The following is a 24,902-nucleotide window of genomic DNA, read 5'->3' as shown; positions in this document are numbered from 1 at the left end:
ACCTAGCAGCAGACTCTTCGATGTCAATGCCTTTTACATGAGATTAGCCAGTGAGCTGAATTGCCCTACTGTTTAATGACCACAATGTTATTTCACTTCCCTGAGTGGATAAGCATTTTAGGCACAGGGAATTAGCGAAAGTGGACTACCAAGAGTATTTCTGGACGTGATTCTAAAATTTTCTAGAAAAACTTGATTGTTCAAATATTAAAGAAGCTACTAGAAAAGGGATGAATACAGAAGACTGATTAAGTCAGCCTGTGCCTGTCCCCTGGTTCATTCTTTAAATAAATTTTTGCCCAGCACCCTGCCTTGTACCCTGCTTGTCTAAATCCATGTATTCTCAGGCAGACATCAAAATTCTGAGTTTCCCCTGAGACTGCTGGAGTGCTATTGGCTTTCTGGAAATTAAGTGAATGTGGCCCTTGGCCTTTAATTCTTCTTGGTTTATTTTTAAGTTATGTTCTAACAAGTTACTTTTAAGAGGTAAACCCCTCTTTTTACATCACACAAGCATTCTTATCATACTCATTTCTAGGCTCACAACCCCCTATTTCTCATGCCCCACACTTTCTTTTTGTTCTTAATGAATCCAAAATTGACTTGAAGATCTAATGCAAAATGTTACAGAAAATGCAAGGGAAATGATAGAACAGGCGCAGCGTTGCAATGGACAGGTCAGTGAGCCTGTGGGATGATCTGTGGGATCGAAGGAGGTGATGGGGCTAAAGTCCACCTGGCAGATTTGCATTAGAAGAAAATTGATGAGCAAAGGGAAAACCAAGAACGGGATCTTCTGACCTAAGCATGGCTGTGGTTTGAGAGGAGCTTTCTCTGAAGTTTTCCCTTTATTATAACACGTTTCAAACCACCAGAAAAGGAGGGTCAGGAGAGCACGCCTGAGTCTTTCCTGTGGCCTTACACCACGGTTGTGAAGACGCGGCATGTCAAACCGCTTCCAATATAAATACTAGTTATCGTGGCATGAAAATTTTCCTCAGACAGAAGTACATCTCAGTATATACCAACAGATATTAAATATCTCTTTCCTCACCTCCTGTTTAGAGGGAACAGTAAAAAACAGTAAAGACGATTACTCATATGAATACTGGAAAAATATAATGATTTTAGCTGTATCACCCAGACTGGAAAGATAGCATAATACCTGATGCATGCTTGAGGAGAAGAATTGTTCAAAACTAAAGCAAGCAGAAAATTGTTTAACTCACAAGAATGGTTTGTCAGCTATGCTCCCAAGCAAGTGTCATGAAGATTTTCCTGACTACAGTACTGATGGGTATTCTTCCATGGCTCTTTCCCATTATTCCATTTAGGCAAAAATAAATGAACTAAGCATTTTGTAACAACTTAGAAGTTTTTAGAATGAGCGTGTGTGGCCAGGAACCAGTGCATGCCTTCTGTCTATCTAAAAACTGAAACTCAAAATATGGAAGAGCTCACCAGTGGGACAGGCCCAGGTCAGAAGACAACTTCTGACAGGGCTTTGATGTTTATTTGTGTGTTCTGGTTTTGTGAAACGGTGCCTCACACCTACTGAATTACGGGACTTCAAGCCATCATCTGCCATTTCGTCTTTCCAGGACTTCCCAGTGTGATTTTTATGGCACTGCAGACTGGTTGAGAGGCTGCAAGCGACTGTCGGACTGGCCACCCCTTCCTCACCAAGCAAGCTAGTGCGACTCTGCACCTCTTTTCTGAAGCACCGAATTCTTGGAGGAAAATCTGGATTCCCATGTGGAATGTTATGCTTTAAAAGGCAATTTTGTATGCATTGACGTCCTCAATGAAAGTACAAACTCTGTGAACTACGCGGAGGCACCTCTTCTCGCACGTGCTTTGGAAGACAGCCCCCTCGGGCCGGGGAGAGGAGAGAAGGCAGACGACCGACGTAGCAGCTGCTGCCAATCCCCAATGACCGCTGTGTCTGCTTTAATTGACATCACGCTTACCGGTGCCGGGTTTTGCTGATGAGAACACTGTGTGCATGTGGAAAAACATTGAGCCATGCTTCCTAATGCTGGCGGTGTTATCCACAGCACCCTTGTTACAGGGCTTACTCTGGAAATCAAGACCGACAGCTTGTGAGAACTTGGCACCATGCCTGCTCTTCAAAGCCCCAGGCTGCCAAAGCCCAGTGATTAGAGAAGAGAAAAGGGCTTTCAAGCACAACAAGTAAGGACGCTCAAGTAAGACAACTGCTGTGTACACAGTAGCAACGCTGGTGGCCTGAAATGAATACTACTGAATAGTTGGCAAAATGTTTAGGAGACTCAGAAGTTCAGTCTAACAGCAAAACTGGGGACTGAAAACACGGAGAAACTGCAGAACCAGATATTAAAGCAACTCTGTTTCAACATCTGCACGTGATGAAACTGGCATTCATAGTAGATATCAGAGGTACAAGCAGGATTTAGAAGCTCCACATAATTGTCGTGGTTTAACCCCAGCCAGCAACTAAGCACCACGCAGCTGCTCACTCGCTTCTGCCCCCCACCCCAGTGGGATGGGGGAGAAAATCGGGAAAAGAAATAAAACCCGTGGGTTGAGATAAGAACGGTTTAATAGAACAGAAAAGAAGAAACTAATAATGATAATGATAACACTAATAAAATGACAACAGTAATAATAAAGGGATTGGAATGTACAAATAATGCGCAGTGCAATTGCTCACCACCCACGGATCGACACCCAGTTAGTCCCTGAGCAGTGATCCCCCCCAGGCCAACTCCCCCCAGTTTATATACTGGGCATGACGTCACATGGTATGGAATACCCCTTTGGCCAGTTTGGGTCAGCTGCCCTGACCGTGTCCCCTCCCAACTTCTTGTGTCCCTCCAGCCTTCTCGCTGGCTGGGCATGAGAAGCTGAAAAATCCTTGACTTAGTCTAAACACTACTTGGCAACAACTGAAAACATCAGTGTGTTATCCACATTCTTCTCACACCTAACTCAAAACCATAGCACTGTACCAGCTACTAGGAAGAAAATTAACTCCATCCCAGCCGAAACCAGGACAATAATGTTCCAGCTAAACTGCTTCTGAATGAGAACATTTTATGGAACAAAGGTATGCCCATGAAAGAGTAACTGGTCAAAAAACAGAATCTCACCAGAAGAAACTGAGAAGAATTTAAGAAATTAGGAGTAGTCACAGGAGTAACATTAACCCCCTCAATTTGGAAAAAATACTTGGTCAACAACCATACCCATATGCCAAAAGCCCTATTACACACAAGACAGGTAATTAATTATCAAGGCAGTACAAGGCATGTAACACAGAGCACGCCAAGTCACACCAGTGGATAGGTGAAGTTTCACAAACATAAAGGGTGGGAGGCAAGTGAGTGTTAAGGTCCAAGTTCACAGTACAGGGTGGGTGAGATACCCTAGGGCACTTTAAAGGGCACTAGACACCCATGTTTAAGGAAATCAATACTTAACACTGTCCGGACAGCAATTCGGCTTAAGTAAGACATCTGGATTTAGTCAGGTGAAGACATCATTGCACCCCAGTGACAGTGCTCTTTAAATCTCCACCGATTCCAACAGGAGTTCACACATTCCCTTTCCATGTAGCCACCGACATTTATGCGTCTGATTCAGGAGATGTATTCACCCACAGCGTGGATTTAGATGCGATGGCCGAAGTTTTGTGTGGTCAGTGGCAGTGCAGAAGATGGACTGGTAAAAGTAGAGCAGGAACCTGATATAAAAACCATTGCCAAGGCTTGCATGGCCTTGGCAGGTAGAGGGATGTTTATTTTTTCGCAGATTATACACTATTCCATCTCTACTAGGCAGTATTCTTTTTCTTGGATGAAATCCACATGCATTTGCTACTTCATTATATAGGAGGACATTTTTAATTTTTTTTAAATCTATGTTCTCTGTTGTACTATGTCAGCAATAACACTGTATCTATATTAATTAACATTTCTTTTTACTGTGGCTAAATATGTTGGTCATGATACTTCTTTCAAAAGTTTATCTTTGAAAAATGATGTTATTAAGAACCTAATTATTTTCCATTTTCAGGAACACTTTTGGTTTCGGAGTTTACATACAAATTCAAAAGACAATTTATATGCTGTTCTGCAGAGTATTTTATACCGTGTCTCAATCTGCATATCCTCTAGAAGAATGTCACTTTACTTTGTATTTCAGCATTCTCTCTATATTATGTTGCACAAAATACTTGGTGGTGTCTTTTTTACAAAAGCTGCTTGATAAATCTTTCTTATATGTGTCAAAACTAAATTGAAATGCAATATTTAAAGACTGTTCACCTGAACCAATAGCCTGCCAGAAACATGTTTATGAAATGCCTAAAAAGAACACTCCAACCACTTTTGAAATTATATTAATAAGATTTTGGAACAACAGAAAAATAAAGGCCAGTGAAGCAATTGGGAATGGAGAGACAATAAGAACATATTTTACTATGTAAGACAGTGAAAGTTAAAACAAGTTATAGTAAGATAATAAGATACAATTATGTAATAACTGCAATGTGAGATTTATTATGTTCTTTTACACATGAACATAACTGATAACAGCCAAGTAGCCTATTTTTTATTTTTAGATGAAAATTTAGAAAACTATAAACAGCAATATAGTATTTAGGAACTGTTATTCTTACTTACCTTGGTAACTTTAATCTTAATGTCTGATTAGGATAAGAAAAAACTTAGTATTTTTTTTAATAAAACCCACATCTTTCTTAGGTTCAATAAAGAATTCTTCTCCAATGATGACACTATAGCCTGTCAAAACTTCATCCCATCCAAATCTCTTAATGAGATTTCAGTTTGCATATGAATACATTAAAAACTATGTAAAAGGACAAAGGAGTGGGAAAATATTCTAGAAATCATAATAATGTAATTATATATGAATCATGCACAAAACTGAAAACTGTATTACTGATTTCTTTCAGACACAAATTTTGAGACAAGAGATTTCCCACATCAGTATCTATTTGAGCAGTAACAGTAGAATAAAAATAAGTGACATTTAAGATTTCCTTCTACTCAACCCCGTCCAAAGTCACTGAAGAAGCTGCCTCACCAGATCGAGACTTTATTTAAATATGGCCTCGAATTCAAACTCAAGCTCCAGCATATAACTGTGAAGTCTTTGGAGATTAAGAAGGTGAAAACTTTATGCTCTTACAATCCTTTAGGATAGACAAACATTCAGGCTGGATGTTGCAAGCCCAGATATCTTTATGCCTGCTCAGATTAAGTCTGCATTTATATCATAGAATCACAGAATGGTTTGGGTTGGAAGGGACCTTAAAGATCATCCAGTTCCAACCCCCCTGCCATGGGCAGGGACACCTTCCACTAGGCCAGGTTGCTCAAAGCCCCATCCAACCTGGCCTTGAACACTGCCAGGGAGGGGGCAGCCACAACCTCTCTGGACAACCTGTTCCAGAGCCTCACCACTCTCATGGTGAAGAACTTCTTCCTTACCTCTCATCTAAATCTACCCTCTTTCAGTTTAAAGCCATTACCCCTTGTCCTATCACTACGTGCCCTTGTAAGAAGTCCCTCTCCAGCTTTCTTGTAGGTTCCCTTTAGGTACTGGCAGGCTGCTATAAGGTCTCCCTGGAGCCTTGTCTTCTCCAGGCTGAACCGCCCCAACTCTCTCAGCCTGTCTTCACAGGAGAGGTGCTCCAGCCCTCTGATCATCTCTGTGTCCCTCCTCTGACCCGCTCCAACAGGTCCATGTCCTCCTTATGCTGAGGACCCCAGATCTGGACGCAGTACTGCAGGTGGGGTCTCACCCGATCGGAGCAGAGGGGCAGAATCCCCTCCCTCGACCTGCTGGTCACGCTTCCTTTAATGCAGCCCACGATACGGCTGGCCTTCTGGGCTGTGAGCGCACATTGCTGGCTCATGTCCTATTTTTCATCCATATATTTCACTATACCCTGCAGTGATATCGTATAACCATTGCCAGGCCAAAGAAGCAGCTTGAGCTCATTCTTATGAAAATTTGATGTTGCATACATGGAAGCGATATTCACACCACCCAATTTCAGGCATGGGCCTTAGCTAGCTAAATGAGAAGACTGGTGTCCCCAGGGCTACAGCCAGTGGAGACTCAGAGCCTCTCCTGGAGGATGGCACAGTGCAGGAGTTCCCTGTGGTGACGTGAATAGCAACGCATGGAACAAGGTGAAGTTTCCCCTGCTTTTATGCCTGAACTTCCTCAAACTTCAGACACACGCGTGTCCTTTGACTCCTGCAGAATTTAGTGTCTCCAGGTCAAGCCAACACCAGGGGCTGTGCAGGCACAGAAAGAATACACATCTAAAGGGTTAGAAATTGTCCAGATTTAACAACACGACCTCCCTGAACTGAGAATAGAGTAATAAATAGGACAGAAATAAAATCCTACATTAAAAAAACCTGAACACATGTAAGCAACTACAAGCAGCTCAAAGATCCAACTAATGACTACAGCAATCCAGACACCAAAGGCATCCAAAGAAAGTAGAAAAGAATAAACAATATAAAAGTATCACCTTATGTGTAGTCTCAGCATTTTTGTTTTTATCCCCTGAGATGCCAAAAGCTGACAAGATAATTTCTGATATTTCAAATCACTCAGATACACTCCTATCAGTCCAGAAGCACATTCATCTTCTTAATGACACTCAACTGTGGCCTATTCAACACATAATGAGTGACTTTTCTATATTTAAAATTAAAATGAGAGCATACATCACAAATCATTCACAGAAATAAAGGAACAAACTATCACAAATATATCATGGTGTATGGAAGGAGTCCCAGTTTTTCATGGCCCATAACATTTGAGTCTTAAAGCAATGACACTTCCTTGAAGTCTATAAACTCTTTTCTTTAACTTGCAGAAAATGAAAGAAATCAATCAAACTCAAGATACAGAAACCCATTAGACTGGTATCACCTGTCAGAGCTTTGTTGCAACTCTTATCTAAACATATTCTTTCTTAGACTTTCTTTCTGGTATCAGGGATCTCTTCCAATATTGGCCTGCAAGACTCTTGCCATACTTTCAGTCCCATACATATAATCTATTCCAAAGACACAAAAGGTATTTTTTTTTCTAATGACATCTCTTGCTATAATGCAACAAGAAATCTTTGCACAAATAGCTTAGCAAAATTTAATTAGACATGCTGAATGAAAAAGCATAACATATGCTTCTATGCTAGCTAATGTATTATGAAGGGTCATTTGATCTTGTATTTCATGGTATAAGGTGATAACTTATGTGTGATAGAAAGAATTTTTCTCCTCAATCATATTAGCTTTTTCAATTATCCAGGAATATTATTTGCCCCTATTTCTCCCCTCGTAATTTTCTAAAACACGGAATACTATTTCCAGAGCCAGGAAATAATACCAGATGAGTTAATAATTCAGTGTAGTATGACAACTCCTCGATTTCAGTGCTGTACTACATTCTACAAACAATATAATACAAAATGTGAAAATTTGCCCTTATTAGTATATAATATGAGCAAATCTTATAGCTGAGACATGAAGACGACCAGTCTGGAAACAAAAGTCCATACAACAAATAACATGGTCTATGATCTATCATAAGTCCTTTCTCACTGAAGCCCACATGAAAAAAAGTAACTAAGTTTATACAGAAGGGTTTATTGCTGCATTCTTAAGCTACATACGTAAAATCCTTTCATCCATTTATAATTGTAGACTAGCCCCTTCATGAATAGATTGCCAAGATACAATTGAAATGTATTTCTGTATATGTACTAGGCCAAAATTCCATATAGTCCTGATGATAAATGACACCTTATTCACTATGCTTGAAGTACTGGATATGAGCTCCCAGTCATGTGTGAACAGTTTAGATCTATTTGTGAATAGATTTTGGAAATTTATTTATAAGCTATTCTAGCAATTCTTAATACTGATGTACTTCAATGCAGTGAATGTAAACATTTTCATTTAATCGTGAATTTGCATTAAAATTATTGTATCTGAGTATGTGTCTATAGATAATAATACATATTGTATATCTGGCAGACTAAGCAGGAAAGTAATAAATGGTAAACCCCAAAGAAAAAAGAAGTTAACAGTTATCCTATGTGAACCTCATTTAAAAACCCAGTAATTTATAAGTTCATTCTCTACATTATTTTGAATTTGATGCAGAATATACAATAGTAATGTTTCACCTAAATACTTCAAAATAAGAAGCCAGCAATATTATTACAAGTGTTATTCCAATCAATATGGCCACCACCACATAGTCAAAAGCATCAACACAACTGCATACGAATGGTATTTGGGACAGCACAGATTCCTCACTATATATGTGGTATGTTAGGTAATTCTGTGGTATCCTTCCAATGGCACCAATGTTTCTACCTCTGTTACCAAATAAAATTTGAAAAAGATAGGAGTGTGTGTTAATGAGAAATTCTAATTTTACTTCCATATGCAGAAGATTATATTAGCTGCAGTTTTCTTCAACACCTCAAAAAAATACTTTGAAATTCTGGGACACTTATATGCATAATATACTCTGAATGTACAGGAAATCTTCATGTTGCACAGTATCTACGGATAATGAGCTGAGTGCCCCAACCAGCTGAGATCTGCAAAACACTCAATATTTTCACTACAGCTCACAGAACAATTCAAGTTACAAGGAACAGCTAGGCTGGCGTTTGGGGCAGCTGTTTTTGTATTCTTAAGAAAAAAATTTGGACTGTGTACTTCATCATAGGACAGTATATATTCATCATATTCAGTAAATGTTCTCCTCTTTCAATACATGTTCTTCCATTCTGTCAGAACTGTTTAATGAATTTAGAACAGACTGTTGCCCTCAGTCTCTCCTACTTCCTTTCTCAGTCACATTGTGGGTTATTTGTTGGGTTTTTTTGTTTGGGGTTTTGGTTTGTATGCTTGTTTTTTTTAATTTTGGCCAAAGTTTACAGTGGGGTTTGTGTCCTCTAGTGTGAAGGGACAGTTTGCAAATTCTGTTTCATACACCTATTTGGACTGAAACACCCATTAAATATTTTCTATGAATTCAGAGTTAAGTACAGGAGGAGTCTTATGTTCTCAAGCTGTAGGGGTGTAACAAATACGTAAGAAATACATACAGGTGGATGAAATTAATAAAATTCCCATTCACGCAATAAAACGTAAAAGCTGAATGGCTAATTCTGCCCTAAAAACCTGAAGAAAAGTGGATTCTCAAGACAAAAGTTTTGACAGATGCTCTCTCTCTTATTTCTAGAACTTGGAACAGAATTGGCTTCCTCAAAGCAAAACAGGAATTTTGAACAGTCTCACTCCCTCAGTGACTGTGGGATCAGAAAGGCCAGTACTCATCTCACATACTTCTAGCTCACCAAAAGTCAGGTGTGGAGCCTCAGCTAGTCGTGTAAGTCAGCGAGGACAGGGAGGTTCATCCCATCTATCTAGGAGATGTAGATGTCCAAAGAGGGAACAGACTGTCTGACGGAGGGGGCTGCCATTCGTTGTACAGAGGGCCTACAGAGCACCTTGCATTAGAGAGTTGACAGCGGAATTTCTCTCCCCATGTACTCTCTGTGATGTTCAGAAGAAAGAGTTCACAAGTGAGAATTTATCCATCTTTTTGCATGGTAGTGCTGGGCAGTAGCCCCAGGACAAGCAGACCACTCAAAACTGAAATAGTGGAAAACTCATGCTAAGAATTTCTCAAAAAAAAAAAAAAATCTGGTATATATAATAAGCATTATCCACCTACATTATTAATCAAGGAATGTATATAATCTAGCTAGCAGTGTGAGACACTGCTTTATTCCCTGTGATAGGTGCCTGCATCTTGAGAGGAGAAAGCAAATCTGCAGATTCATTATGTTGCTCTGCTCATGCAATAAGAAAGAGGAAAGAGAAGATGGCAGAAACCAGACAAAACAAAAGGTAGCTATTTCCAGTACAGGAACTGTAAAAGATGGAGACTCATATGATCCTCATTACAAATTATCTGGGGTCTGATCATTAAGGGGACAAAAAATAGATTTTGATTCAGAGGTGCAATATCACATCATTTTTTATCATGGACTTCTTAGCACCATGATTGAGCCTCCTACTTAAAACTAGTTAAAAAAAAAAGCTTCCTATATTTCATTATGTGACGATTGCAAGAGATTTGTTTCTGTGGAGTGTGTTTTAGCAATTGCAGCTACATCTTTGAATGAACAAACTAAAATATTCTGTTTGCAACAGTTGCCACCAACAGTTTGGCCTTGAAACAGTAAACCAGAATAATTTATTGTCAAGCTATTCAGGAGTACACACTTGCTACAGCAATTTAAAGAAATGTGAAACATTATTTTTGGACCTATGTATGTAGCTATGGATCAAGTCTCTTAACAGCCAGAGACTCAATATAATACCAGTGTAACACTAGAGTTGAGAGAGTTATATGCATGGTTAATTATGTTTTTAATTAAGGAATTAAGGCTTGCTAGCCATTCCCTATATCTCCCTACCCTATAAACAGACCTCTGGAGAAGGATTAACAACGTAATACAACGGAAACATCCTTCTTCTTTCCCTCTCTTGCCAGATAAAAAGCATTTGATAACAGACTTCTTTAATGTAACAGGAGATGATGCGGGACCTGTAGCTGGACAGAAAAACAAAGTGGGCTTTATTTACTATTTTTTTCCGCACTTCAAAAAATGACTTTTAAGGGAATTCTTCAAAGTTTGTAGATATCCCCTAAATCATTCATCTGCTGGAGCACCGAAGAACAAACACACAACGTGCAGCCACTGATTTTCACAGCAAGGGTTTGTAAGCACAGGAAGGGAGAACTTGCATGTAAGGTCTAAATTCTGCAAAGCATTTGCACATCCGTAAGCTAAAAAAATCCCAACCGTGTTCCTATGTCTTCTTAACACAGTTCATGAGATCAGGGTCCGGTGTTAAGTGCCAGGGTTACTTCTGAAGACTTGGTTTCAAAGAAACTTCTCGGATAGCGTGAGACGCAAAAGATGACAGAAGATGGGGATCAGGGTAAGGCTTTGTGTGCATATTTTAACGGCTAACCACTACCCCTTCCACCTCCTCTCCAAATTCTGTAACAATAAAAATTCATTCTTTTTTGGATTATAAATGGAGTTGATCTGATTTAAGCCAATGGAATATCTGACTTCATAAATAGGTAAAATATCATACCAGTACAAAAAAGGGAAAAGAACCTGAAAGCCTTGAGCACAACCACAGGTGTCCTTAGGAGTGGGATGTATTCTGCAGGGATAACGGCTCACTCATCTGAAGTCAGAAAACTTTGAATTTAGTGCAATAACATGCAGTGTTTGTAAAGAGATTTATAATTATCAGTGAATTAATTCTCTGTAGACACCTCTAAAGTAGATGGGCAAGAACTGTTATACTTTATTGTGGGGAAACTAAGAATCTAGGAAAGAAAGCCAGAGCCACAAAGTGATGGGAAGTAAATGCAAAACTTATATTCCTCCTGACTCCAAACACCAGCTCCATATTGGACTGAATTCATGTTCATCTCCAATAAAAATAATACAAATAAGAAAAATAAGGAAAAAAATCAATAATACCATTTGCAGTGTTAATATCATACCTTCTGATTTCACTGTATATTCAAAATAATGACTGTCCAGATCTGCACACATGCCTTACTTTAGCTATGTTTGATAAAACAGAAACGTAACTCATGGTCAAGTGTTCTTGGAAAGGAGCTGTTGTCAGAGAATATGTAAAATTAAGATTTCTCTTTTTCAGGGAAGATGAAAGGAAGGCAGGGTTTTTTTTTGGTAATATATGGCTATAAACTCAAGTTAAATCTGTACAGATTTCCTTAAAGTTGTTATTGAGAAGCCACAAATTATTGCAGTTTGCATAACAACTGTACCACGATGAAGTTATAGCTCTAAAGTTACATTGATGTTGAGGAGATAAATGAAAAAGGAATGCTACATTACGACCGTAATCAATCAGAAAAATAATCCAGAGACTAATCAATGTCTCTGAATAAGAGAACATTAATCCCTGATGGAGATATTACAAACAAAATAATATCTAGCTTAGCTATCTAAATTCGACTCACCATCTTCTCCTATTATGTTTATCGTGGAATCGAATTTCAGAGGACTCCAAAGAGCTGTTGCTCCAAGTCTGATTTTTTTCATTATTCTATTTAATTGTGTGCACTGTAATTTAATTTACTGTAATGCTGCCTCTATTGTGGCAATGCAAAATTCCTTGTAACAGTAACCCATTAAAGTATATTAAAAGTATTTATCATGATCCTCAAGAGTACAGATAACATTATGCACGGAAAACTGGGATTTAACATAATTGCTACAAATAATTCAAAGCAGTTCTTTTTGCATTTATCTATAGGTAAACCCGCAAGAACAATAATCGTAAAACAAACCTCAGCAAGATCAAACCTGGTCTTTATGAAGCCGCATGTAGATAAATAAAATACTTTGGAATATAAATTACTGGTCTGGAAAAGCATAGATGGGAAAAAACAGCCGTGTGAAAAGATCTACAGTCCCCCAAACTGCTGTAAGCCATTGAGTTCCTTTACCTATAATTTCCTTGTCTCATTTTTTTGTTATCTTCCTCTCTCTCACACATGAATGTCCTGCTTTTTTTCTTCCAGAGCTTATTTTTTTTAAGAAAACTTATTGCCTGCTCCAAGGGCACTGACGTTAGTGTCAGGACTCACACTGGCCACGCGGTTCAGGTCGGCAAACGCCACGTGCGGGAGAAGGGGATCTCCCAGCCGGCGGCACGGTCCCACACCCCAACCTTTTGGGCAAGGACAGGCACCGGCGTCCCCCGCGGACACCGGCAGCAACCGAGCGGCACCAGCACCACCGAGGGATTCTCTGGCCGATGAAACCTGAATGACCTGAAATCAGGAGGAGTTTGGCACAGATCTGGATGTCAAACTCGGACGCTGGGGTGCCCAACTGGCACCACTGCAGACAGAGGGACAGCGCAGCGGAGTTACTCGGCAGCTTGTTTCTAACGCACAGCTTTCCTCACTTCGCTGGGGTATTTAGAAAACCTTACGATATTCCACAAACAAAAAAATTAAACTGTTTTCAGGTCAAAAATTTGCTAAACGTTTACAAGTTGGCAAACATGAAGCAGGTAATCTTTCACTACTTCAAATAATATGTATTTTTCTTCACTAAGGGCCACCTTTACCCTTCCGACACTCCTCTCTTTTGCCACTTATTTGCTCTGCCTCCCTTAAAGTTTCATGCTCCTCCATTGCTTTTAACTGAGAAGAGAAAGAATAAACCTGACGCAATATCTCAACAGTTCATCCCTCGGAAGTAGTCTAATTTAGCAGAAAGAGAAGAATGCGTCCCACCTTTTTAAAAACAGCAGCTAAGTCTTACAAATGTCCTGTCAGAGCTAAGAAATATGTACATCTATTTTAACATTGGATGCGAGGGAGGCGATGAAGACTTTTAATATCACCACTGTGTTGCATCAGTAATAAAACAGGGATTTTTCAGCATCTGAGGTCTGATAGAATCCTTTTGTGAGGACAATGTAATTTTCTTAACGATCAGCCTCAGAGTATGAAATTTTTAACACAGAGTTAAATTGCCCTCTTGGTTATTCCGTTCTGAAAATGCCATCACTAATTACATGGAAGTATCATATCACTCCATGAATCAGGTTAGCAGGAAATACTTAAAAGTGATAGATCTGGTTGAATCTCTGCAACCATTCTAACATCTCACTCTTCAGACTGGGACTTTAGTCTAAAAATTAATACAGAAATATTTGGAGATTGCATTTGAATTTCATTCGCTCATTCATCAAAATACTAAGAGTGAATTATTCCTCTCACTGGTCATTAGCAAAACTGCCACTGGCTTCAGCAGTGCAAGAACTGCACCACTGGGATACTGAGAGCATTAGAGGACATCTTATAGATTTTGTAAAGAGTCAAAGGAGATCACTCCAACAGTTTTCAAGTTTTATTTAAATTACAAACATTTCAAGTACTTAAAAGTGTGTCCCACTTTCCCGATGGTTTTAACCTACCTTTGCATGCAAACAACCTCTGAACTTTAATTTTTCATCAGTAATTAATATAGGTCAAGATTAGGAAGATATTTTCTGCCATCTTTCCAATTTAAAATAAAAACTAGTGTTCCAATTTTCCATGTGTATGCAGAAACATAAGTCTTTGTTATAGAATACCAAATAATGTCATAAAACCCAGCATATCAACAAGGTCAGAGGCTTCAGTTCAGTTTCCTTTAATAAGCACACAAGCTTGCACAAATTGTTTGGCATTTATAGTTTTTTCCCAGAAATCATGGGTGAGTAGTTATAGAATCAATGAGGCAGACTGTTTCCATTATTTGCAGCCCAACATTTATCGTCCAAAATCTGTCTCTGAGAGGCAAAAAGGCCATACAGTTTTTTTTATTTGTTCAATTTAGGATTCTTCTCTCCTGGGGAATATTCACTGAGCAAAACGCCAGCATAGCAATCCTCACGGAGGTCTTTTTGTTTCTGTTGCCTCAGGGAGGGACTGGCTGTGAGATGGTCAGGAAATAAAAACGGTGCTCCTGTGACCCAGGAATTCCTGACAGCTAATTCTTGACTCTGATGGTAGGCCAGATCTTGCACCAGTGAAAACGAGCTCCGGTATCGAGGAACAACAAGTACCTCGTGACCTGTGTCCCATTTCAGGAGGGGACACCGCGTACAGGGAAGTATCTAATTGTATGAAAATAAGCTGCAGTACATTGGGCTCTAGCTATAAGATTGTAATACTTGTTTTCAGCAGTAACACGTAAAAGCTGCTGACACAAATTTGATGTCTTCACTCACAAATAACATTTTATATAAAAGTGCAACTAAAAACTTTCCAGCTGCCATGGGCGTAGGAACAGGTTGCTTACCGAGAGACATAAATGACCTCTCTAAAGGGACAACAAAGTCCTGTTCATATGCTCCTACAGTGACCAGGCAGAAGACCCAGAGAAGAACTGGAACCCGACTGGAGAAGTCAACCGATGGCCCCGCTGCCCGATCTGCAGACCTAGACCCCGAAATCCAGCTCAGAGCTGACAGGCAGCATAAAACCACAAGCCACATCTCTAGAGAAGAGATTTTTCTAGAACTTGGGAGACTCAAGCAAGGTGGAACTCACTGTGGCAGAGACGAGGAGCCACAGGGCCTCGTACACAGGGAGGACACAGTCGTGGGGGGGGGTTGAGGACCTAGAGCGGTACTGGTATCCTTCTCTGGTAAAAAGGGTGGTTTGGTATCGATGCTTTTTCTTTACCTGCCACATGAAACTCAGAATGGAAGAAAATGTAACACATCATCCACAGTTAGGACAGGGAATGGTCTGGAGGCTTATTCAAGTATGTCTTGAGAAGACAGTAAGTTTTATACCAAAGTGAAAGGAACACTGTTGAATAATTTGGTGACAATCTGAGAGTAATGCCACTTCAGCTATACTCCTCTTAAAATGAAAGTGGTGTCATCTACCGGGAATTTCCTACCAATCTGTAGAAACATTTAGGAAATGGGTTACGAAACGATCTTGAAACTTTGGAATCGATTATGCATCTTTTGGGGATAGAAGAGTTGAATATTAAATAGCATGGGAATTTCAAATTGTTGATAAAAGAGAGACATCCCTAGTCACTGTGTAGAAGACATCAGAAGGAACTCGCTAATACAAAATGACTTACGCTCAACTGTGAATTACAGCTATGTATCACCCCCCCACACACCCACCCCTTTCTCTCTCTCTCTCTCTCCACATATACATATAGATAAAAAGCTTTTAAAAAGCTTTCCTCAAGCCTGACTCCTCTAAGCAAGTTCAGAGTGGTTGAGCCATCCAGCCAAAACAAAGGAGACCTGTTCTTAACTCAGGAGGGACTGGAGAAAAGACTGTTTTCTCTGCAGCAAGATGGGCTATGTACTTAAATGGGTTCTAAAACTCAGAGAGGGAAGTCAAAGAAAACACCTTAAATCTTCGACATAAATATGACAAACCACCTTCAGAAGGAAAAATCCATACTGCAAGGAAACAAATAAACTTGACAGAAATGGAAACAAACAGACTTTCCCCAAAATTTATAGCACAAACTGAAACGGCCAGGGGTTACAGTGTTGCAGATCATTTGAAACTGCATAAATTGAAGGATAACAGGCAGTTGATCTTTCTAGCCAGGTTCCAAATCCAAAGTTACTGGTCAATGATATTAAGGAGATGCCTGTTAGCACAGATGAGTGTTCTGATAGATAAGGGACTATCCATCATAAGGCATCTCATTGATTAGGTATGCAGACAGGACCATCTGAATGTCAGGAAGGGAAGAATCTATCCCAGTAGGGCCAGTTCACTGTGTCTTGGCTCAATGGCCTCATATTTTTGAGTTTGCTCCCACCTCAGCCAGCAAGCCGGACAGAGAGGTAGCCAATGGAAGCTGCTAAAACTACCAAACAGAAGATTCTCCCATCTGTCAGGAATCCAGTGCTAACTAATGATCTGGGGAATGACAATATTCCAATAGAGTGCAAAGAGGCAAGAGGAAAATAGCCCCAAATATTCAGGGATATGGTAAAAAATGAAGAGGTTTATGAATCCCCAGCTAGAAAGATCCTCGGTGAATAAACACATTCTTTTTGTGCCAGAGGGAACATATAAGACTGAAAGCCTTCAGTTTACGGTGATATTAGAATACACAAATTTAGTTAAAAGCCTGTGGCTGGGAAGCAGAGAAGATGACTTGCTTTTCCCAGTTGTTGCACTCTGGGTAACATGGAGTCTTCTGGAAGGAAAGAGAAGGAACAGCCTTCTGGGAACAAGCTGATTTGCACAGCTCTGAGGAGCTAGTGAAACATAAGAGGGATCAGACAGCATGTGTGGACATGAAGAGATACCTAAGAGAAGCAATTAAAAGATGAGCATCCAAACATTTTTTCATGGAAGTCCCATCCATGTGAGTTTGCATGAATTGATTCTATAGGTATCCTTAAGTTTTGATGGAGAAATAGTTTCAAGAAAAAGAAAGGAAAAGGACAAAGAAAGAAAAAGTATGGTTGAGAAGGTGGCACGTGAAAGCGTCCCAAGGACTGGTAAGCCCTGGAGACTATTGGTGCTGGTGAACCTGCAAGAACATGCAGTCTGAAAACACCAAGGGGCTGCTGAGCACCAGCACACACTGGTGTCAGCAATGGGTTCCATAACTCGTCCCGCATCCACGACAACTGCTACACGCAGATGAAGGCTACGGGATTACATATGCATCTGATGAAATAAAGGACCCTCTGATGGACTTTCTGAACACCCACCACTGACCTGCCAGTATTACCCTCTATTTTCTGAGTATATAGGTGAAGTTGGCTTCCCAAACATTGCTCTAAGCAGATAATCGTGAGAGTGCAATTCAGCTGTGAGACTGAATAAGTGAATGTGCTGTGAGAATAGTTTACCTGTTATTAGTAAAAACAGCTTAAAGAATAAAAGCTATTCCAAGAAATATTGGGTGTGATCTGTATCTACCTCAAACTCCCTCCCTTATCAGGGCAAAAAGGAGTTTACAACACATTAGAGGCGATATATAGAGGTATTTTCCAAAGAAACCAGGGTGGTTGAGCAACTGAAAGTTGTAGAACATGAGTAACACTGGAGGAAACAGTGATAAAGACGGTCTCTTCTTCTAATCTATGTCTGCCAAGAGATTTACAGTTTCTCTGTATAAGGAGAAAGTATGTTCTTTGGAAATTGTTTTCAGGTAAAACCTGGCTTTAGAGTTTGAAAGCCTTTGGTACCTTCTGACATGCGCACTTGAAGGAAAAACTGAGAGAATGCAGATTACAGTACACTTTAAAGAGTTAACACCCTTTTGCAAACGATCCTTTAAAGATTTCAGTTTCAAAATATGGGGTGGTCTGCTTTTTGTTTGTTTCCTTTTGCGGGCATTTTTCTTTGTTGCTGGTCATTTGTTATAGTCCTTACAGCTTCACAGCAGTCCGTATCAGGAAGCTGGAGAGATTTAGGAAGGGAAAAAAAATGTGTTGCAGCAGAGGCAGTGTGCTACTGTAACTTCTGCTCATATCTTGAAGACATGCTGAGGGCCTAATCCTGCTCTTGGCCGTAAACCTGTTTGTGGGGTAAAATGGCTGTAAGCTGTAAGGTACCATGGCTGTAGAGATAAAAATACAAAGCCAATAATACTTTTACACACAGCAAAGGAAAACCTAACAGAAAAAGATTAAATGGCTGAGCACCAGTTAGTGATTTAAAACTAGCCATTGATGCTTCTGGATGTAAGCCAGTTTTCTAAACCCAATGCCACACATTGTTCTACCTTACTCTTAGAGATTTTACAGCTAAAGATGATAAAGGAGTATTTCAGTGAAACAGAAACTTTTTACCTAAGAAACAAACATTTCAGGGATTTTGCATAGAGTCCAGATCAAAACTCCCAGCAGGCTGGAAGTAAACCTACAGGTTCTGTTTTAAAGAACTAAAATGGACTTTTTATAGAAATTCCCATATTTGTACCTCCAACTGTAAGAGCTGAAACCTCATGATGACACACTGGGCTTAACTACCATAGCCATAAACTAGAGTGAGCAACCTCACCGGCACGAGTGGGGTGGCACCAGTGTAAAACCTGGTAGGTGATTTATTGTTTTTTTTACTTTCCAGCATCTTTCATAATTTCTTATTCTTTTTCAGAATGCTGCCACTCTCATTTGGAAGGAAATAATGCATATGTAGCCATACTGCATAAGCTTAAATGATTGTAACAGACAGTGTCACTCAAAGGCTTTTGAAACTCAGGACACTAAAGACGACACTTTTGTTCTCATGTTTCAGTAAAGCAATAGGATTTGGAAAGAACATAATGCAATACTTGGATCATCACCTCCTATAGACAAAACTTGCAACTTTTTTTCTTCCCTGTAGGGCTATCTTAGCATTATTTATACAGCCTTGAAAAACCAATGAAGTCAAGAGAATGCTATCAGAGAATTAACTCTGCCCTATTAGGGCACTACACTCATGGTAGACACAATCTAATGAAAAAAATATATTGTGCTTCAAGCCAAAAAGTTATTGGGCACCATTCACATTATATATATGGACTTGATCCTGTAAGATATTTAAGCATATATTTAAAGGTTGCAGGATTGCAGTCAGGGCACTTAGCATTTGCAGGGAACAGACCAGTGTGTGCTGCAGCTCCCCCATATTTTCAAAATCTTTTATAAGGTAATTGCATAATATGGCTGTTAAAACCACACTAAAGCCAATACGTTAATCACTGCATCTAGGTAGGTAACCTGCGTGCTGACTTCAGATCCTTTTATTTGCCAACAAGTTCTTAACACCTATGGTTTTTAAAAAGAAAAGCTAATGCAAGAAATCCTGTTTAATGGGACAAGCCGTTGTCCAGTGGGAGTGGAGCTTCTTTGGAAAGTACTTAACCCACAGATTAATAAAAGGCAGATAATTCTCCTGCAATTAACTCTTCTGTGATGAAACTTTCTTTCTTTAAGAACTAGTTTAAACAACAACTGAAACTTGAAGAACAAAGCATTTAAAAGTTCACTCAGTAGCTGACAAAACACTGAGTCATGGACAAATAGTTTACATGATTTTTTGAAGCTGCAGTGCAAGTTTGTTCTCTAATTTCCCATGTTTTATAGGAAAGAAACAGGAATCTTTAATAACAGCATCTTCCAAGTAGCCAGGACAAAAGACGTAAGTGGAAGTTCAAACGATGAAAGAAATGGGTAATAAACAGAAAGTGTGCAAAACGGGAATTGGTGTTGACAGGATTTCTCTAGGTAAAAAGACAGACTTTAAATTGGGTTGCCAATTACACATCAGTATTCAGGAGATTTAACTCGAGCACTGAGACTTACATTTTCCTTCATGCGTGGCTGACAGCCCATGTGCTACTGTAGCAATTGAAGCTTTCTTTTATCTAATATATAGCCTTGTTATCAGGTTATACATTAATTTCCAAATCCTGCTTCATGTAAGTAAAAAGTGGTTCAAAAAGATGTTTGGAGTGTCTGTGACTTCTGCAAAGACAACGTGAGCCTCTTCAGTTTAAATAGTTAATCTGTTTTGTAAGAACTTGTAAGTGTCTTGCAGGTGATGAACAATGAGTTTTCAGGAAAAAACAATCAGGTTAAAAATCCATTTTTCATGTTTTTTAACAAAATGAAAAGCAATCAAAAATCTTCCTTTGGGTAACACTTGAAATATTACTAAAGCAAAATCAAGACATTTTACTGTTCTTAGGTTATTGAGTTCTTCCAAATATATTCACTTAGGTTAATTTTTAAATTAAAAAGTTCTTAAACAACAACAACAAAAGTGCACAAACATTGTACCCTGAAAAATTTCCAACTACAACACTTGCACATTTTCAAGACTTCTCTCACAACCCTTCTTTGTTTCAGAATTCTGGAGCCTCCACATGCCTCTTTTCTACTTAATTTTGTGTTCACTGGAAAATTTCCATCATCTTTCTCTTTGAATGTCCCCACCATGAAGTTACACATGCAATGGGAGAGACAAAAGACAGAAGATAAAATTCTGTACAAGGTAGAGTTTTTCTTTTGCCAAAGATTTATACCTGCCTTTTTTTTTTTTTTCAAGCCAGTCCTCTTCCCTTTCTCAACATGTTTTTGCTTTTTCTATGCCTTGCCCAGCATTTCAGTTATTAATCTGGGATCATGCATGGCCTTCATTTGCTCTGTTTCACCAGCATGATCCATACCAATTAATGACTGGTACCATGCTACACATAGTCATTCCAGGCAAGCCTCACCAAATACAGCCTCATCTACTCTAGTATAGTTCATCTCTGAAAAAAACCTAACAAAAAGAGATGATGTCATGTTGCAGGTAAGTATCATGGCTGGACTATGATTAACGCTGTTGATCTGTTCTCACTCCTGTTATTAAGGGTGAGGACCTGCCTCAGACCAGTGTCCCTTAGATCAGTATTTTCTCTCCGGTCAGTAGAGAGTTCTCAGGGAAACGTGGATGGGGAGGAGTATGTTTTTGACTCTTCCCACATACCCTCCCCAGGCTCCAGCAATCCGCGGGCAGGTCATGCAGCCCTTAAAGGCAGTTCTAATGGCACCAGTGTGGTTATTTTATCTCTGGCCCTAAATGATTTTCCTACAAAAATTTTCCTTTCAGCCCCATCTGCATGAAACCATTGCCATTTTGCTTTCTCACATATGATGTTCTGAAGTTCCACAAAACACAAAGACCAGGTTATGTATACTATCTAATGCATGTTTATTGCACATTGGTGTATAAGTTATCTGAATAAAAAAATACCGCTCATATAAATAATCTAAAACCAGGGAATATGGAGAAATGGTGCAAGCTCCAAGACTGCTTTCTCTTACGTAACTCTGGCAGGTAACTAGCTCAAGAAATAGAAGTGTTTAAGAAACATTGCTACTTATTTTTTTGCTTCTTTTAAAGAAAATCCATGCTCTTACTGCTATGGTTTATGTAAAAAAAGCTATTCCAGCTCACTGCATACATTTATTTTTTTTAATGGCACAGTGAAAAGCATTCATTGCATGGTTGAAAAGGAGAAAATCTGCATCTATGTATGAAAGCAATCAATTCTTTCCACTTGTAATGAGATTTATCCTGTCACTTCAGTTTGATTGTTTACCTTTACAATCGCCTCCCATGATGTTTGGAAAAAGAAGAAAAAGAAATGGGAAAGAATCAAAAGCCAAGCAATTCAACATGACTCTGTTTAATGTCATCACTACCTGTTCTGAAGAATGTATTTGCATATTTATGCTATATTACTACAGGAATGACAACCTTTAGTGGCAGCATGTAAGCCATCAAGATAGCGAGAGCTCAACCCGTTCTAAAAACTCATTGGCAACTGGCTGTGCTCTTAGGGTGGGCACAATTCTCAGTGGTCACAGCTATGCTCAACATGTTGAACAATACTTTCTCTATGATTTAAAAATAAATGGGAGTTATGCAGCTAATAAATATTTCAAATTCTAGCTACAGTTTTGCATGCCAAATCAAAAGGAAGAAGTATCCAAAAGCCAGCATCATCTTCTGTTGTGCCTAGTGGACTGTCCATGTTTCATGATAGTGCTTGTTCTTCCTGTCAGAACACTGTAGGATCTTTCTCCTGTTACAGAAAACTAAACTTCTGCTGAGCCAGTGGCATTAGCTGAAGCACAGAGATTTAAGTACTCACATCAGCCATACTGCACTGGAAGAATTGTAAGTTCTCCTTGTATTGCAAATGATGTTCTGCAAAACTGCTGCAGTTACACTCGGGCATCTCTTCAACAATTTCTAACACAACTTTCTGTGACACATGTATAAGCTCTGTGATATTTAGCGCACAATTGGAGTTGTTCTTAATATTCATTTTAGGTAAGTTGCATTGGCTTTTCAAATTAACCTATCCTGTTCCCACACTGTAGGCACAGCAGATATTCAAAAATCTCAAGTCACTCTTAACAAGTGTCCCCTGAGGGTCTGGAAAGGAACAACCCAAATTCTTTAGTCTATGAAATTTAGCCACAGATTTGTTTTTTAAAGATAAGGAAATTCTGAGAAGCTGATATACCTCCCTTCACAGAGTCCGCTTCCCAGAACTGGAAACTGCCCCTCCTCCATATGCCCAAAATTACAGAGTATAGCAAGAGTGGTTCCTTGTAGAGCCAAGCGTTTGCCTACTGTCATTTTGGCACTAAAAAAACCCAAATAGGTGGATCAGTTCTTTTCAAACACTAAGTACCTAAGGATTTAGGGCATAAGTGTATCTAGTGTTTTCCAGCAGAAATTCTGTTTCTGCTGCTCTGACACAGCTCAGCATCTGGCTGCACTGGACTGGAGGGGAAAAGCACACAAGCCTGAAGTCTGCCTAGGGACTATTATGGTTCATGGCATAATATAGACAGCTTTAAGGAAATTCTAGTTTACAGAGAGAAATTTCATAGATTTTTCTTGGAAATTCCTCCAGAAGGAAGACTCATCCACCAATATACATAAGATGGTTTCTTGTATGGTACAAAATAACCACAACAAGCCTCCAGACTTTGGGAATTTGTATTTAAATCAGTAAAAAAATACTGCATAAATGAGACTAGTGGGCTTGTTTTATGGCAAGAAAACTGTTTTAACCAGAGCAAGCTGTATTTTCCTTAGCTATGTAACAATTCACACTATTATTTATGCTCACAGTCATATATATTTGCTTTAAGTTTTACCAGTATCTCAACCTAGAAAATCCTCTCTGAAATGCTAATTGCAACTGTTACCCATTCCATGATCATTCTCAGCCTCTTCTGCTTGGAAATGGTATCAGTGATGTACACAGACCAGATAATTCCTATCTCTAACTGTAATTGCACAGGGATTTTGTTTTCTTTTGAGTCAGTAACGTCTAAACTGGATTAAGACAACAGTTGCTTAGGAGGCCTTCTCTACATAAGTTGCTTTCATCACTGCTGTACTTCATGTTATTTTACTCTAGAACTTCATTTTTTATACCATTCTTATACAAATGAGTTTCCGTGAAGTTCATACTTAACTTCAGATTACACTTAAGCACTAAAAACTCTATGAAGAGGAAAAAAAATACCCTGAATTTTGTTTTTTCTGACATACTCATGAGTGAATGTAGTTACTGGCATGCTGGCACCATCCGTTATGATCAGATGAAATTCAAATGATATGATAAGAAGAGTGACCGATCTCAAAAATCAGAGAGCTTAGTCTAACTATTTGTGTTTTTAAACATCTTTAAGCTGGTAACAAGCCCTTCACAGTCCCCTGTCTAGGCAATCACTGCTCTTGGCAATAATAATCTGAGTGGGTGGCTGAGAATGGAGCTGGCAGATGCAGTACTGATGCAAATTACTGCTACTTAGCAGCACATGCATTCATTCATCCAGGGAGTCATTTTTTATCATTCCAGAAGTAAACCAGAAGTCATAAAATACTTTACTTGTCAATATCTAGAAATAAAATCTGTAGTGTATTCAACATTTATTATCATAAAATATAATGTTAAATAGATAATTGAAGTGTCAGTATGCCCAATGTCATAAAGAAATCTCTGAAAAAATGAAATACATTCAGTGTGCATAATTTGTCTGGTTTTGGTTTGATTTTTTCAATATCGCAATTGGAGACCTCATAATGCATGTGTGACTGCTGATACGCATTTCCAAGACCAAATAATGCCAACCATAAAATCCTGATTAGTCTTTCCTTTATTCTGGTGTATTATTGCTTTCATTATTTTAGCTACAGAGATGAATGACAGAAGTGAAAGAAAGGAAAGCAGAATAATGCACAACATTACTAAAGGCAATATACAGTTCAGTGAAATTAGCAGTCATTATTTCTGTGTTGACCATAACACGGCTGTTCTACAGACTGTAAAGTAAGATGCCACAATGCAATCAGTACTTGTTCTTTGGGTCAGATATATACGAAGCTGCCTTACCTTACAGATCATTACCTTAGGTGCATTGACCAGGCAGTGATTCCAAACACAAGGTTTTTCTTTTATATATAGTGCATTTTGACACACATTTAAGCAAATCGTCCACTTTGTTATCTTTTTTTAGAACTATGCCCTGAATAAATATTCAATCTTTTAAAAAAGTCCCATCTCTAAAGAAACAATAAACAAAAGAGAAAACCCATTTATGTACACCAATATTACAGCAGTAGTCTATACAAGCTATACTTTCTCAGGAGAAACAGACCTCTCAGAACAAATGAACTTTAAGCTGGTTTCTCTTTCAGGTGAATTACCTATA

The 24,902-nt window shown here is 39.0% G+C and overlaps 1 protein-coding gene across 2 annotated transcripts in view; it reads right to left on the bottom strand.

The window, feature by feature from the left end:
• KHDRBS2 (KH RNA binding domain containing, signal transduction associated 2) overlaps window positions 1–24,902 on the bottom strand; it is a 405,822-nt gene that overhangs the window by 240,042 nt on the left and 140,878 nt on the right. The window lies entirely within an intron of this gene.

The sequence above is a fragment of the Harpia harpyja genome, chromosome 3 (genome assembly GCF_026419915.1).
Source record: "Harpia harpyja isolate bHarHar1 chromosome 3, bHarHar1 primary haplotype, whole genome shotgun sequence".
NCBI classification, from domain to species: domain Eukaryota; kingdom Metazoa; phylum Chordata; class Aves; order Accipitriformes; family Accipitridae; genus Harpia; species Harpia harpyja.
The sequence above is the reverse complement of the archived record's forward strand: the minus strand, read 5'-3'. Positions and strand labels throughout refer to the sequence as shown.